This window comes from Aquarana catesbeiana, linkage group LG03, assembly GCF_042186555.1.
Source record: "Aquarana catesbeiana isolate 2022-GZ linkage group LG03, ASM4218655v1, whole genome shotgun sequence".
In the NCBI taxonomy this organism is placed as follows: domain Eukaryota; kingdom Metazoa; phylum Chordata; class Amphibia; order Anura; family Ranidae; genus Aquarana; species Aquarana catesbeiana.
In genome coordinates, this window is record NC_133326.1 from 346,121,753 (window position 1) to 346,134,480 (window position 12,728).

Below are 12,728 nucleotides of genomic sequence, written 5' to 3' on the forward strand. Positions count from 1 at the left end.
TCTCCCCCCCCTCCCCGTCTTTTCCCATCCTTACTCATAGTGGATCACCTTTCATATGGTTATTTGGTTCATATGCGATTATATGGTATCCAGTAGTCTTAATACCTAGGACAGCGCCATACCCACTCATTAACTTTCCATTTACTATTTGGTTTTCTCCACTTCGGTGGAAATTACGTCTGTGGAGGCAGCAGTCCATCACTTTAATTTAACCTCTTTTATTTTATCCTCCTTTATTTCAATTTTTTTCCATTGCGCGGATACACCATCTAAATTCTGTCACTTTAAGCATTATTACAATCACTGCTCCCGAAAAAACGTCCGTTGTTAAAACTTTTTTTTGCATTGATACATGTCCCCTGGGGTGGGACCCGGGTCCCCAAACACTTTTTATGACAATAACTTGCATATAAGCCTATAAAATGAGCACTTTTGATTTTTCATGTTCATGTCCCATAGACTTTAATGGTGTTAGCATGTTCTGGATGCGAACCAAACTGGGGGATGTTCGGCTCATACCTACTCTTTAGTAATAGCTTTAATACAATCAGGTGGTTTGGCCATCTCCTTGCAGAACCCAGTCTAAACAAGTTGATCAGCATCTTTGGGATCAATACCCCTCTTGAGAGTGATTTGATGCAGCATTCTGTCTACTCGAGATATGTACTCAGACAGGCTATTCCCTCTCTGGTGGTGGGTGTGATTGAATTTGTACTTCAAGTCTGCTATAGACTCCACTCTTCCAAATACAGCATACAGGGCGTCTAAGCAGTACATAGCAACATATGTTTTCTTTTCCAGCTTCAGATTACAGATCACATCAGCCGCCGGACCCCAGAGACTCTCACTGAGCCATTGTCGTTTCACAGCCTCTGGAACACTTCATTCTTCCATGGCCTGTAAAGCTTAACTCATCCAGGTTTCAAACTCATCTTCCTCTACAGGGGTTGGTAACTGCCCTGAAAAAAAACTGAGTCTCCAATAGCTCTGGTTGGTCTTTCCAGTGCCATTCTTCACCAAACTGTCAACTAGCCAGCTCATATCTGTATAGAAAGAGAGAGGAGGGACGTTGGCTCCTTGGGATTCGGCTCCCTCCAATACGGGGCCCTTCTCCTTTGCCCTTGGCGGGGACTGTCACCCAGCAGACTCTCCCCCCACTTTGAGTGAGATCACTCTAGCAGTCACTCCTTTGGCTAGACCTACCTCTTCCCTCTGGAAGCACATAGGTATCTCTTCTTGCCACTCCAGTGGTACCCAGACTTGATCCAAGTCTTACTCAACTTCCGTGTCTACAATGTAAGCCCGGTGTTCTGGGGCTAGAGCGCTTACCCACCTCCTAATATCTCTCTCTCAGTGTGTTCACTTTCTGAGATCTCTTGGACAAGGCATCTCTCCATTTAAGCTCTCTGATTTCTGCCCCAAGCAACAGCAGCTTCCGAGGCAGCCTCCCACGTGGATTGTGGCTCTTGTCTGGGTTAGTTAGAGCCCGCTGTAGATAGCATCATGGACGAGACCCCAAATGTAGCATGGTCCCCTAGGGGACTGCTTGGATTTACCTCTCAATCTGCATCACCATGACCCTGTGAACCTTCAGATCCACCTGACACTCTGGGTTCAGACATCATTGCAATAGCTTTAGGTAATAAGACAACACTCGATGCGTATACTTTCTTTTAACGTTTACTGGAATACTTCAGTTAAGGTCTGGTTGCACAAAGAGGTAATGGTTCAACTGAGTTTGGGATAGCAGTGCAAACTCAGTCGAATGACTACTAAGAAATGTCAGTTGAGACAGAAGGCAACAACAGAATATTATATACACCTATGTACAGTAGAATACCACTTGGACATAACCGAAAAAGGATAAACAATTTAAGCAGCAATACTGACAGTACTTCTAGAAAGAGAAACCCAGGCTGGCCTGTTTAACCTCTGATCCTAATGAAAGATGCAGCAAAACATGAATGGTATAAGGGTCCTTTAAGTAGCAATGACAGAATCTGATGGTCTTTTTCCGGCAGTCGGAGCTCATTAAATGTATCCAAGAGGGTGTAGTAACAGAGTGGTAGTATATCTTGTGATAACTGTAGCTAAAGAGAATTATGTACAGTGTTCAAATAAAGGTGCAGTGAAGTGTTCCCAAGGTAAAGCTGTCTGTGCACAGTGTCCCAATGAAACAAAGGAACAGCTTGCAACGACCAAGCTGATTCAACACCTTCCAGCTAGCGACTCCCGAATGGACATTCTGGCTGCAGATCCGCTAGTGATGATCTCTCGTTACAGAGCACGAAGCATGAGTAGCTGCACTGTAGAGACAGTGCAGAGCAGAAGACCGATAAACAGCAGGCATGCAGGGGAACAGCTGTCTGTTGGAACTACCAATCCCACAATCCCTTTGGTTGGGCTCACAAATATGATGTCAGTCTGATAACACTGGGCACTAGATGGATAATATGGTATAAGATAGCTGTTTGTGGCAATTATAGTCCATATTGCTACACTTACATATTGTATTGTTTAACAATATTATCAAATAAGCACTGTACAGAAATGTAATTCCTTATAACTGTATTTTAGAGAAGACCTTCTTACACAAGTCCTTCTCCTAACAAATAGTACTGTGTAATGTATCCAAATGTTCTTATATGCTATGACTACATTTCTTGTAGATTAGTCTCTAGTACATTCTTTGCATGCTGTTCTACTCTTACAGTATACATGGTTTTTAATCACAGCACAATCTATGTCATCAAAGTGAAATGATTCAATAAGTATTTAAACAAATAAACCCCCCTACGCGTTTTAAAGAATATTTAGTGCTGATGATGTCAAGAGGATTTAGAGCTTGTGTTTAAATAAAAATATGTTTAATTTGAATGTAGAACAAAATATGTTTAAGGCAAATATATATAGACATTGCATAATCAGTAGATAAGACTGTTGATCCATGCAACCTGTTCTACTGAGACGAAAGAATAAATCAGCCAAATTCAAGATAGCAAACTAATTGGGCCAAGATTCTGGAAGTACATATATTTTTGATGCTGGGGTAGAAATTAAAGTATGTTTTTTTATTGTGTTAACTCAACAAGACATACAGCCCTCCAGGTGACTCCTATATGTGAGCGAAAGTGATTGCTGGAGGTTCGTGTGGCCAAACACCCATTCATTTTGCGGTTCACACAGGAATTCTCATGGACTGTACATGGTACTGGGGTCTCCCTCATATTATTTCCCTGCTGGTCAAATGTTCTTATCCTAAATTGTTAGGCTATTTTCTCTATTGGTGAATGTTCTCTAACTACTATTATCAAATGTTCTAATAGCTATTTTTCTCCTTGGATCAAATATAGGAGAATTTTACAATGGCCTGGCAAGCATTATGGGTATTACTCTTTACAATTACATGACATTACATGACATTACGATTACATGACAAGACATTCACAAAGCAATTTTTTTTTAAAACAAACGTCATAAGAGAGATTTACTAAAACTGGACCACTCAGAAACTGGTGCAACAATCAGCTTCTAACTTCAGCTAGTTCAATTAATCTTTGACAATAAAACCTTGAAGCTTATTGGTTTCTATGCAGAGCTGCACCAGATTTTGCATGTTTCAGTTTTAGCAAATCTCCACCATGTGCCAATGCCATGTGTCTGCAGGAGCACCATGTATAGAAATTTCAGATTTGATACCAAGAACTTATACAGTATACACAAGTAGACTACCTGACAGCCCCCCCCCTCCCCCCCCGACAGGCATGTGGATGCAGGTGTATAACCTCAAACACAGATAATCAATGGCGTCACTAGGGTTGTGTAACCCGGTGCAGAAAAACGTGGTGTCACCCCCCTCTACCAACTATAGTCTCCCCTCAGTACAGACCCCCCTCCCTCACTACAGACCCCCCACCACTAAGTACAGACCCCCTCCCTCAGTACAGACCCCCCTCCCTCAGTATAGAACCCCCCACTAAGTACAGACCTCCTCACTAAGTACAGACCCCCCCTCCCTCAGTACAGCCCCCCCACTAAGTACAGACCCCCCTTCCTCAGTATAGACCCCCCACTAAGCATAGACCCCCCTCCCACAGTATAGATCCCTCTCCCTCAGTACAGAGCCCCCTTCCTCAGTATAGACCCCCCACTAAGTATAGGCCCCTCTCCCTCAGTACAGACCCCCCTCAGTACAGACCCCCCCTCCATCAGTGCGGATCACCCCTCAGTATAGACCCCTCCCTCAGTACAGACCCCCCCACTAAGTACAGGCCCCCTCCTGCAGTATAGGCCCCCCTCCCTCAGTACAGACCCCCCTCCATCAGTTTAGACCCCCCCCTCTCAGTGCAGACCCCATCTCCACTTGTGCTAGTAGTGCTAGGGGTTTGGATATGGTGGGGCGCTATGGAAGATGAAAGGGCTTCTAGCTGAAAGAATCTTGTAAAAATGTTTACACTGCTTTGTGCTATATTATTGAATCCTAAGGCTAGAATACACCTTTAAATGTATTATTGCTGGGGGGGACGCATGCACGGCGTGATGAGAAGAGAACACCTGTAGTGAGAGCTCCGTAAGCAGCAGAGACATCTATCACTCCCCTAGGGCCATTTCGTTCTGAAAGTCACCCCAAACTGCCCGCACCCCTAGGGGACGCAGAGGTGCATGCCAACACACAAAGCTTACTGCAGTAAGCCAGCGCAGAAATCCTTAACAAACTACATCCTTCGGGTCCGGGAGCAGAGTGGGATGGCCCAAAATGGTGCCCCAGCCACCACGCACTCAGGCAACAGCACCCGGCCGGGACCCTCTCCAGCTAGCATGCTAGGAAACAGTGAGTACCCCGTTCATCTCACAAAGGCAGAACTGGATGCTAGCCTTTCTGCCATGTATGAAAACCTTGCAGACAAGTTTCAAGTGGAGCGCCACAAGTCCATTAACACGCTGACTCAGGAACTGGCAGTACCAGGGGGGAGGACTGACCTGTTAGAGACAAAGCATGGCAAACTCCAACTGGCCTATTCTGACCTGCGCAGGGATCATGAATCCCTTACAGAAACAGTCACCCAGCTACAGTCTAATCAGGAAGATTTGGACAATAGCAACAGGCGCAATAATTTGAGGATAAGGGGGGGTCCCAGAGCAGACCACAGACTTACTCCCAGCAATCAAGAGACTGTTCCTGTCCCTGTTGCCGGATACCCCTCATGCCTCTTTTGCCTGCAACAGGATTCATAGAGCCCTGCGCCCAAAGCCTCCAGACGACAAACCACCGAGGTACATTGTGCTATGTCTCAAGGATTATCTCATTAAAGAGGATATCCTAAGAGCATCCCGTAATACCCCCAATATACAACTGGATGGGACCAGGATCCAGATCTATCCTGATCTCTCTCCTGCCACATTGGAGAAACGCAGGAACTTAAAAGAAGTCACCACAGTACTACAGTCAGCCAGAATTTGTTATCGATGGGGCTTCCCCTTTAGGTTACAAGTCCCCCACAATGGAACTACTTATACGGTCACTACGCTGCAAAATGGCAAAGAGTTGCCGGTTAAATTGGGACTCTTAGCACCTGAGCACCTGCTCTGACAGCCTTCTACACCTCGTCCCTCACCGATCTGGGCCACCCCTTCTCCCCAACGGGATCGTAGAAGACAATGCCAGGAGCTTCGAGAGCTACAGCTCTGAGGCGTACATCTGACAGAAAGGAGCATCAATTGTAGTGACTACAGTATGCCGCTGATTTTCCCATCCCTCACCTTTTTACTATGCAACAAAATGTGTCACAAGATGTCTTCCAAGTTTCGTTGCCTCTACCTGATTGACCCCCTGCTCTACATTATCACAGACCTGGTCTGTGGGTCTTTGGTAACCTACAAGAGATTGGTCTCCCAGACATCAGGCCCTGTTGAGATCGCCTGCACTGAACTCTAACGGTTCATTTGGATTACCAGAGCATTGGAATATATAGTCCTCCACAAAGGTTTTTTCTGCTAGTCGGCGGGAAACAAAGGTTTTTACTTGCTCTTATCCCCCCCCCCCCCCCCCCGATGCCTTTCAAAAATAGTTTTCATGTTTGTACCCTTTTTTTTTACAGTTTCCTATACACCCTTCCCCTCCACCCCCATCTTCCCCTTTTTTATTTTGTTCTGGCACGAAATGTTATGATTGCGGGAAGGTACTTATGCTGTTCATGTGGGAGAGGAATCCTACAGTATGCCACACTTGCTGTGCACCTTTGGGTTTCCTGCTTCCCAGGGGGGGCTTACTAATGGTTGACTATATCTCTCCACCTGACATCAACCCAATCATCTACCCTTTAAGATATAACGATGGGTATTAGAATAATATCACATAATGTGGAAGGCTTTAACTCCCCACAAAAGAGGAAGAAGGCCTTTAGATCATATAGACACCTGGGAGCAGACATATTGCTTCTTCAGGAAACCCACTTTTCAGACTCCAACAACCCTAGTTACTTTGACCGCCAATAAAAACAGCACTTTTCAATACTTTTTACTCAAGGTCCAAAGGGATGGCGATTTTTATAAAAAACTCAGTGTTATTGGATGTGCAGCACTTGTATATGAACCCCACAAGCAGGTTTCTGATAATCCAGGGCTCAATCTGTGGCAAAGAGATTACAATAGCAAATGTTTACGCTCCTAATGTCTCACAATCCTCTTTTTTTGTTTCCTTTTTTCAGGTCCTGGACAGGTATCTCTCCCTGCATCTAGTGATTGGAGGAGATTTCAATATGGTGGCTCATTCGGGACTAGACAGAAGCCAAGTTGAAAGTAATGCCAACGCTTTCCCAAACACCCTCACCCGTTTTCTCAGCTCCCACCAACTGATAGACTCTTGGCAGGCCCACAGGGTTGGCGCTCGAGACTCAACCTTTTACTCACACCCCCATGACAACTATTCTAGGCTGGGCTATATCTTCTGTACTCCAGTCCTACTAGCCAACTCAAACACAGCAAACATACATCCTTGCCCATGGTCCGATAACCACATGGTACTGTTAGTTATTTCACATATTGGCATCTCACCTACAAATGCTACTTGGAGCCTCAATAACTCTCTCCTTTCAGACCCTGAACTGGTTGCTACAGTCACGTACTGCCTAGATGAATACTTCCACAACAATAACAACACTTCCCCCACTATGCTGTAGGCTCCCCATAAGGCAGTTATTCAGGGATATCTGATAGAGCTAGCCGCGGCTAGGAAAAAAACGCAAACTAGCAGATATCACCAGACTCTCTAGAGAGTTGACCAGACTGTATCATATACACAACCAGTCCCACCCCCGACACCCTCAGGCAGATTAACATCAAGAGAATCGTGTTGGACACGATCCTCTCTGAGCAAACGGAAAAGACACTGAGATGGTCGAAAGCTAATTTCTTATTGCACATCAATTCGGCTTTAGCAATGTTCGCTAGAAAACTAAATTCCACCATCCAACCTCCACACTCGTATAAGCTTAGAAATGATAGGGGGGATATGGCCACCCATCCCTCAGAGGTACTGAACATCTTCTCCAAATTTTACCAGGACCTACTAGCAACCCCTTCCTCCCTGCCTGGCCCCTCAACCAAATCTTGGTTGTATGGACTGAACCTTCCATCCCTAACTGAGGAGCAAACCACTGCCCTGAATGCCCCCTGCAGTGCTGAGGAAATCCGCACATTAATTGCCTCCTTGAGGCCCTCCAAAGCCCCAGGAACGGACGGATTTTCTGCCACATATTATAAAAAATGTTCAGGTCAGTTGATCCCACATCTAGAAAAGCTCTTTAACCACATACTGGAAGGTTACACCTTCCCAGAGGACATGTTGCTGTCGAACATATCCCTGATACTCAAACTGAACAAAGATCACTTCCTTCCCCAAAATTACTGTCCCATTGCTGTCAAAAACAATGACCTAAAGCTTTTTTGTCTGCCTCCTAGCTGATAGACTTTCGGCCATAATCCCTATGCTAATCTCTCCAGACCAGACAGGCTTTATCCCCACTAGGCAAATCACGGATAATATTAGTTTGGCCTCTAATTTAATACAAGATGCAGGCAAGTCCTTCTGTTAAGCCTAGATGTACATAAAGCATTTGATAGCGTGACTTGGCCTTACTTAGAATCCATCCTGTCCAAATTTGGGTTTCAGGGATAGTTTGTGCACGGTTTCAGGGCCATTTACCATCACCCTCGCACCCGCATTAAACTCCTGGGCTGTGCCTCAGAGTATGTCACACTGGGCCGTGGGACCAGGCAGGGATGTCCCCTATCCCCTTTGCTTTTCGCTTTGGTGATAGAACCTCTAGCCCGCTCGATTTGCCTGAATCACAACATTAACCACTAGCCGCCCGTCCACTGTCATATGACGGTGGGACGTGGCAGCTCTCGTTCTGGGTGGACGTCATATGACGTGATCGCCTTCCCAAGCCACTAGAGGAGCGCGTGCGCGCCGCCGCGTCACTGGGGACCTGATGCGCATGCCTGGCTGCTGTGATGTCCGCCAGGCACCCGTCATTGCCCAGTAACTGAGCAGGACCGTGGATCTGTAATCAATGCATTTTTATAGCACGGATCGCTATGTGAATGGTCCCAAAAATGTGTCAAAAGTGTTTGATATGTCCGCCTCAATATTGCAGTCACAATAAAAATCGCAGATCGCTGCCATTACTTTGTTTCCCGCCAGACCATAGAGCTTATTCAAAAGGAGATGAATGCCTTTGTCTGGCAAGCCAAAAAACCCTGGTTGAATAAGAAACTACTCTACCGACCGACGACCCTGGGAGGTCTGGGGCTACTGCACTTGTGGCTTTACTATGCTTCCGCCAGACTGGTACAAGTGGCACAGTGGCACACCCCCCGGAAGCATCCCATGGCTTCAGTTTGAGTGGACCTCGGTGGACCCATATTACCTCCCGGGTCTTCTTTGGTTGGACAGAGTTAGGCCCAAAGACCTGACACCATTAAATGGAGTAGTGGGCCAATCCTTACAGCTGTGGTCTTTATATAAAGCTTCCTATGCTCTGGCCCCTCACAGTTCTTGTTTGGCCTCATTCTTAGGCAACCCCAGATTCCCGGCAGCATACCACACACCTAATAATTTTTCCCACTAGACACAGAAAGGCTTAACCACCCTGTATTCAGTTTAGCTAGATCCGTTCCTGTTATTCTCTTCCTACTGACAGGCAGGCAGGTGTTTTTATAGTATTTACAGCCACCTGAAGAAAATTGCTGGTGTTCTTCTGATCCTATTAGTCCTATTAGCTACAGTATTTACAGTAGGTGTAGTGCGTCCTCTGCACAGTGTGCACCTAAAGCTACCTGAAGAAAATTGGTGGTGTTCTTCTGATCCTATTAGTACCGCAGGCAGCTGCAGTATTTACAGTTTGTGTAATGCGTCCTCTGCACAGTGTGCACCTAAAGCTACCTGAAGAAAATTGGTGGTGTTCTTCTGATCCTATTAGTACTGCAGGTAGCTGCAGTATTTACAGTTAGTGTAGTGCGTCCTCTGCATAGTGTGCACCTAAAGCTACCTGAAGAAAATTGGTGCTGTTCTTCTGATCCTATTAGTACTGCAGGCAGCTGCAGTATTTACAGTTAGTGTAGTGCATCCTCTGCACAGTGTGCACCTAAAGCTACCTGAAGAAAATTGGTGGTGTTCTTCTGATCCTATTAGTACCGCAGGCAGCTGCAGTATTTACAGTTAGTGTAGTGCGTCCTCTGCACAGTGTTCACCTAGAGCTACCTGAAGACAATTGCTGTTGTTCTAATCCTATTAGTACCACAGGCAGGCAGCTGCAGTATTTACAGTTAGTGTACTGTGTCCTCTGCACAGTGCGCACCTAAAGCTACCTGAAGACAATTGCTGTTGTTCCAATCCTATTAATACCACAGGCAGGCAGCTAGAGTATTTACAGTTAGTGTACTGTGTCCTCTGCACAGTGTGCACCTAAAGCTACCTGAAGAAAATTGGTGGTGTTCTTCTGATCCTATTAGTACCGCAGGCAGCTGCAGTATTTACAGTTAGTGTAGTGCGTCCTCTGCACAGTGTTCACCTAGAGCTACCTGAAGAAAATTGCTGTTGTTCTAATCCTATTAGTACCACAGGCAGGCAGCTGCAGTATTTACAGTTAGTGTACTGTGTCCTCTGCACAGTGCGCACCTAAAGCTACCTGAAGACAATTGCTGTTGTTCCAATCCTATTAATACCACAGGCAGGCAGCTAGAGTATTTACAGTTAGTGTACTGTGTCCTCTGCACAGTGTGCACCTAAAGCTATCTGAAGAAAATTGGTGGTGTTCTTCTGATCCTATTAGTACCACAGGCAGGCAGCTGCAGTATTTACAGTTAGTGTACTGTGTCCTCTGCACAATGTGCACCTAAAGCTACCTGAAGACAATTGCTGTTGTTCTTATCCTATTAATACCACAGGCAGGCAGCTACAGTATTTACAGTTAGTGTTCTATGTCCTCTGCACAGTGTGCACCTAAAGCTACCTGAAGACAATTGCTGGTGTTCTCATACTAATAATACTACAGGCAGGCAGTTGATTCTGCTAGCTACAGTATCAGTATATACATCTCAGCTTTGTGCAGCTACATCTCACTGCAGGCCATTAGTATGTCTGGAAGGCCAACAAGGAGAGGCAGACAGTCACAAGCCAATAAAAGAGGGCAAGCAGGCTCTGTGTCTAGACGCAACAGTGCTGGTCGTGGAGACGGTGCATCCTCATCAGCACGTGGCCGTGGGACATGCATGTCCTTTTTTTTTCGGCAGCTGGCCAGGTTGAGCCACAACATGCAGACGACTTGGTAGAGTGGATGACCCAGCCGTCCTTATCCTCCTCATCCTCTCTCACCCAGGCTCAGGGTACTTTGTCTGGCAAAGCAGCTGCCAACGCGGCCTCTTCCCTCAGCTCGATGGCATCAGTCACTCCTTCCCTAGCCCCTCCATGTCCTCCTGAGGAGTCCCCCGAACTGTTTGACCACAGTGTTGGGTACATGCTCCAGGAGGATGCCCAGCGTTTTGAAGGCTCCGATGATGGTACCCAGCTAGAGGAAGGCAGTAACGCGAGCCCAGAGAGAGAGGGTGCCCAAGAAGTACAGCAATCTGGCAGTCATGTTCCCCCAGCTGCAGCATACTGCCAGCTTTGCTCCAGTGATAAGGAGGGAGGGGATGATGAGGAAGTCACTGATTCCACGTGGGTGCATGAAAGGAGAGAGGAGGAGGAGGAGGAGAAGGAGGAGGCACGTTTCCAACAAGGCAGGATGCCCTCCAGGGGCCAGATTAAGGGCAGCACACCGACTGCATCACACCGCAGAGCTCCGCATGTACAGGGCGCTGCTGTCTCTGCACGTTATTCCAAAAGCTCTTTGGTGTGGGCTTTAAGACGAGTGCATCAGATCCCACCACTGCTATTTGCAAAATATGTCTCAAGCGTATCTCGCATGGCCAAAACATCACACGCTTGGGCACCACATGCTTGACCAGACATATGTCGACCTGCCATGCAGTTCGTTGGCAAGAGTACCTAAAAGACCCACACCAAAGAACAAAGCGGACCTCTCCTTGCTCTTCATCAGCTGGGATCTTCAACCCCACTATACCTTCAGTCCTCTCCGAAACCTGCACTGAGAGGAATGAAGGTGTAGAATTAGGTGTGTCACAGCCAAGTACTTCTGGGAAATCTGCTAGCGGTACACCGACGTCAGATTGTACCAGGCAAATTTCCCTGCCCCAGCTGCTGCACCGCCGAAAGAAGTTCGCTCCCAGCCATCCACATGCCCAGCAGTTGAATGCTAGCTTGGCAAAATTGCTAGCACTTCAACTGCTTCCTTTTCAGTTGATAGACTCTTCCCCCTTCTGTGAGTTTGTGGAATGTGCTGTACCTCAGTGGCAGTTTCCAAAACGCCATTTCTTTTTGCGAAAGGCCATTCTGGCTCTCTACCGGCATGTGGAAGACAATGTCTTGGCCTCACTGGACAGGGCGGTCAGCGGTAAGGTGCATATTACTGCTGACTCATGGTCCAGCAGGCATGGACAGGGACGTTACCTATCTTTCACCGCTCACTGGGTGACTCTTCTGGCAGCTGGGAAGTATGCAGGACAGGGTGCAGTAGTGTTAGAGGTTTTTCCACCACACCTCCAAAATTCTACTAGTGGTGATTCTGCCACACCTCTCTCCTCCACCCCTTCCTCTTCTTCTTCCTCCATGGCCTCTTCCTGTGCTGATTTGTCCTCGGAACCAGCGGTAACCAGCGGTGCTCTGTAGGCATTCAAGGGGCTACGCAAGCACGCAGGCAAAAGGATGCCATGCGGTGCTTGAGCTGGTGTGCTTGGGGGACAGGAGCCACACTGGGGCAGAGATTCTGTCAGCTCTGCAGGGACAGGTTCAGAGGTGGTTTTCACCATGCCGGCTTAAGCCATGTATGGTGGTTTGCGACAATGGCACCAACCTCCTCTGCGCCACCAGTGGCCAAGGCCCAATTTTTCTGCCCCTGTTTAACAGGGGCGTGTAATTACAATTTTTGATGCAATACTTTGCAGCAGGGCTCATTCCTGCGCTCTAACTATTGCATCTGTGAGAGGTTGCAGTGTTGTGGCACCAGTGCCTAAGGCCCAGTTTTTCTGCCCCTGTTCAACAGGGACATTGTCAGACTTTACATACCAGACCAGTGAGTCCGCTTGGGCAGAGGGTGGTCTCCCGTACG